Source organism: Schistocerca nitens, chromosome 3 (assembly GCF_023898315.1).
Source record: "Schistocerca nitens isolate TAMUIC-IGC-003100 chromosome 3, iqSchNite1.1, whole genome shotgun sequence".
NCBI lineage: Eukaryota > Metazoa > Arthropoda > Insecta > Orthoptera > Acrididae > Schistocerca > Schistocerca nitens.
The window spans coordinates 577,898,422-577,903,579 of record NC_064616.1 but is presented as its reverse complement, the minus strand read 5'-3'; the positions used below and the strand labels follow the sequence as shown (position 1 = coordinate 577,903,579).

The following is a 5,158-nucleotide window of genomic DNA, read 5'->3' as shown; positions in this document are numbered from 1 at the left end:
TTTTATGATGAGGAGGGCTATTTAAAACAATCTCCTCCCGAATACGTGCCTAGTGTCTTAACCACTGCGCTACCGACAGGGTGACAATTATTGAACTTGTAAGTGGGCGATGTATCTTATGGTCTTTATCCAAGTGCATAACGTATCTTACACGCCAATGGATAATGTATCTTAACTTTCGTCTCAAGCCCAGGGTCGTAAACAGGCATTCCACACAGCTGTAAATTTTGGTCCTGTCTCAAAATTAATTAGGCAACGGCCTTGCCGCAGTGGATACACCGGTTCCCGTGAGATCACCGAAGTTAAGCGCTGTCGGGCGTGGCCGGCACTTGGATGGGTGACCATCCAGCTGTCACGTGCTGTTGCCATTTTTCGGGGTGCACTCAGCCTCGTGATGCCAATTGAGGAGCTACTCGACCGAACAGTAGCGGCTCCGGTCAAAGAAAACCATCATAACGACCGGGAGAGCGGTGTGCTGACCACACGCCCCTCCTATCCGCATCCTCCCTGAGGATGACACGGCGATCGGATGGTCCCGATGGGCCACTTATGGCCTGAAGACGGAATGCGGAGTGTGCTATCAAAATTAATCAAAATGCCACTGTCTCATTACAAGAATACTCAAATTAATATAAATGACAAGTTTGGGATTTATCCTAAAATGATAACACAACCTCTCCCTTTCTCATTCTACATTTTAATTTATCAAAGCTTTCAAGGTTCAAGTCATAAACAACAAGAGGGTTTATTACTTTCAACTCTCAACAAATTAATTAACACTTATATATTGAAAATGTGATTAGTAAAACTTTATCTCTATATATGAAAGTATTATGACAAATGAAAGAATTAAACCTTTATCAATGATATTTACATCTACGTTGTCGTAGCTGAGCAATGGACTAAGTTGGTGGAGAATGAACTTTATCTTTTCAACTAATCAAAGCTCTCATTTACTCAGTAGAGGGTATGTTAGTAATTAACTCTTGAATTTCTATATTCAAAGCGTACGCAGGTTGGAGTAAACAAAATGTCGACTCAACATTTAATCTTGCCTAACGCGCGTTGGTACATTAACAATCGGGAACTGCAACGGCGTTGTCTCCGTGCTGGATCTGAAACGCTAATTCCCTGCTCTGGCCCAATCAGTCTTAACTTTCCTGCGTTCCGTAGAACGTTAAATTTTCGCTAGTCGAAATTAATGGCAATTGCACACTCGCTATGGGATTGAGCGACATGTACAAATCTCAGCCCACAAAAATTCCCTCAGGAATATGAACTACCGCTTTATGTTTGTCACCACGATATGTGAAGCATACCGCCCTCACTTCGCAAACATAAAGTTTGAGCTTCAACGTCTTCGCTAATTTTACCGCATGCATGTTTGTGGCCCGCCGCAAGACAAGAGCTCTCTGTTTTATTTTAATTCTTAAAATGCTCTTATATGACGTTACTCTCCCCGCCGCAATTCTACTACGTCACACAGTACAACTTCGGCCAATTGCTTCCTCGTTATAGGTGAATTCTTATTTATTTGCCCAGGTCCCTGCTAGCCTCGTTAATGTAGTATCGCCATTTACCCACAGTCTCGGCTGTGTTTATTCTAAAAGGTATTACACTGTACTCGTCTTATTTCTTTCTGCGCTGCAGCTGGGCCTTCTTTTGTTAATGTTAATTGGGGATTCCCAATGCCATTAACCACGTGTGCTGGTCTCCAAGCTGCGTTCACTCTATCTCATTCACGCAGGCCCCTGTCGTTATAAGGGTGGATATTGTTTTGTTATTCGGTACATGAGAGTGCCATAATTACGTCCTGTTGACAATATAGAGTTATTTTCTGGGGATTTTTATTCTGTATCATACGTATGAAGCTTACGTAAGGTCCAAAAAATGCTGGTACCTTACAAACTACATGGAAAAAACATAAATTAGTTAGAAACTACAGCGTGCACACACTTTATTCAACATGTAATCGTCACTGCAGATATTCGAATTTAGATTGTGATGTGTTCGATATGCCTGCCATCATTGGCGATGGCGTGACGCAGAGGAATAGCGAAACTCTGCATGACCCGCTGAAGTATCTGAACATCGATGCTGTCGATGACCTCCTGAATGGCTGTTTTCAGATGAGCAATCGTTCTGGGGTTATTACTGTAAACCTTATCTTTAATATAGCCCCACAAAAAGAAGTCGCATGTGTTCAATCCAGAGAATATGGCCGTCAATCGAGGCTCATGCCAGTGGCCCCTGGGTACCCCAGAGCCAGAATGCGGTCCCGAAAGTTGTCCTCCAAGAAATCAGATACTCTGCTCCTTAGATAGGGGTCGAGCTCCGTCTTGCATGAACCACATCTTGTCGAAATCTGGGTCACTTAGGGTAATGGGGATGAAATCATCTTCCAAAATCTTCACGTACCGTTCGGTAGTTATCGTGCCATCAAGGAATATCGCACCAATTATTCCGTGACTGAACATTGCACACCACACAGTCATCCGTTGAGTGTGAAGAGACTTCTCGATCGCGAAATGCGGTTTCTCAGTCCCCTACATGCGCCAATTTTGCTTATTGACGAACCCATCCAAATGAAAGTGGGCTTCGTCGTTAAACCAAACCATACATGCGCATACAAATTCCCATCTCTCCCCACAGCCAACCATGCTGTTTGAACGTCTTAATGCAAACCGTTCAAAAGTTATGACGATTTTATTTCATATAGTTCAATAACTGTCACCCTGTACCTTCATCTTAAACCTGGTGTCTTTATATTGCCCTCCTTTTATTGAGAGCCCTGAGTGATTACATTATCCTTATGAAACCAATTCACGTACTTTACTGTGCAAAAATTACTCATACAGAAACAACCAGTTAGCTAATGTATCATACTGAAAATAATCAATATCACAAGTTCCGTCTTAATGACGCTATTTGCCGTGCTACCACACTTCTTGTGTTTAAGCATGCAGAGAAACTCCTCATGTTGGTGGCTGTAACGGATCGTGCTGCCACGTCTCGATCCTTGAGTCAACAGATGGGGACGTTTGCAAGCCAACAACCATCTGCACGAACAGTTCGACAACGTTTGCAGCAGCATGGACTATCAGCACGGACACCATGGCTGCGGTTACCCTTGACGCTGCATCACAGACAGGAGCGCCTCCGATGGTGTACTCAACGACGAACCTGGGTGCACGAATGGCAAAACGTCATTTTTTCGGATGAATCCAGGTTCTGTTTACAGCATCATGATGGTCGAATCCGTGTTTGGTGACATCGCGGTGAACGCACATAGGAAGCGTATATTCGTCATCGTCTTTACTGGCTCATCACCCTGCGTGATGGTATGGGGTGCCATTGGTTACACGTCTCGGTCACCTCTTGTTAGCATTGACGGCACTTTGAACAGTGGACGTTACATTTCAGATGTTTTCCGACCCGTGGCTTTACCCTTCATTACCGGGGGGAGTCATTCCAGATGTGGAAAGGGTCCTTCCGGATGCCACGAAGGGTACAGGGTGCACCCATCTGCAGGTGGTCGCTCATGTCGTCACCAATGATGTGTGTCGCTATGGATCGGAGGAAATCCTCTCTGGCTTCCGGCGGCTATCTGATTTGGTGAAGACTGCCAGTCTCGCTAGCGGGATGAAAGCAGAGCTCACCATCTGCAGCATCGTCGACAGGACTGACTGCGGACCTTTGGTACAGAGCCGAGTGGAGGGTCTGAATCAGAGGGTGAGATGGTTCTGCGACCGTGTGGGCTGCAGATACCTCGACTCGCGCCATAGGGTGGTGGGGTTTCGGGTTCCGCTGGATAGGCCAGGAGTCCACTACACGCAGCAAGCGGCTACACGGGTAGCAGGGGTTGTGTTGCGTGGACTGGGCGGTTTTTTAGGTTAGATGGCCTCGGGCAAGTACAGAAAGGGCAACAGCCTCAAAGGGTGCGGGGCAAAGTCAGGACATGCGGGGACCAAGCAGCAATCGGTATTGTAATTGTAAACTGTCGAAGCTGCATTGGTAAAGTACCGGAACTTCAAGCGCTGATAGAAAGCACCGAAGCTGAAATCGTTATAGGTACAGAAACCTGGCTGAAGCCAGAAATAAATTCTGCCGAAATTTTTACAAAGGCACAGACGGTGTTTAGAAAGGATAGATTGCATGCAACCGGTGGTGGCGTGTTTGTCGCTGTTAGTAGTAGTTTATCCTGTAGTGAAGTAGAAGTGGATAGTTCCTGTGAATTATTATGGGTGGAGGTTACACTCAACAACCGAGCTAGGTTAATAGTTGGCTCCTTTTACCGACCTCCCGACTCAGCAGCTTTAGTGGCAGAACAACTGAGAGAAAATTTGGAATACATTTCACATAAATTTTCTCAGCATGTTATAGTCTTCGATGGCTCCACTGGACCTGACGGGATACCAATTCGATTCTACACAGAATACGCGAAAGAACTTGCCCCCCTTCTAACAGCTGTGTACCGCAAGTCTCTAGAGGAACGGAAGGTTCCAAATGATTGGAAAAGACCACAGATAGTCCCAGTCTTCAAGAAGGGTCGTCGAGCAGATGCGCAAAACTATAGACCCATATCTCTGACGTCGATCTGTTGTAGAATTTTAGAACACGTCTTTTGCTCGCGTATCATGTTGTTTTTGGAAACTCAGAATCTACTCTGTAGGAATCAACGTGGATTCCGGAAACAGCGATCGTATGAGACCCAACTCGCGTTATTTGTTCATGAGACCCAGAAAATATTAGATACAGGCTCCCAGATAGATGCTATTTTCCTTGACTTCCGGAAGGCATTCGATACAGTTCCGCACTGTCGCCTGATAAACAAAATAAGAGCCTACGGAATATCAGGCCAGCTGTGTGGCTGGATTGAAGAGTTTTTAGCAAACAGAACACAGCATGTTGTTATCAATGGAGAGACGTCTACAGACGTTAAGGTAACCTCTGGCGTGCCATAGGGGAGTGTTATGGGACCATTGCTTTTCACAATATATATAAATGATCTAGTAGATAGTGTCGGAAGTTCCATGCGGCTTTTCGCCGAATGGTGCTGTAGTATGAAGAGAAGTTGCAGCGTTAGAAAATTGTAGCGAAATGCAGGAAGATCTGCAGCTGATAGGCATTTGGTGCAGGGAGTGGCAACTGACCCTTA

General features: G+C 45.3%; 1 pseudogene; it reads left to right on the top strand.

Annotated features, from left to right (window-relative positions):
* Positions 1 to 251: 251 nt before the first annotated feature.
* Positions 252 to 368, top strand: LOC126250203 (5S ribosomal RNA; annotated as a pseudogene).
* Positions 369 to 5,158: the final 4,790 nt, after the last annotated feature.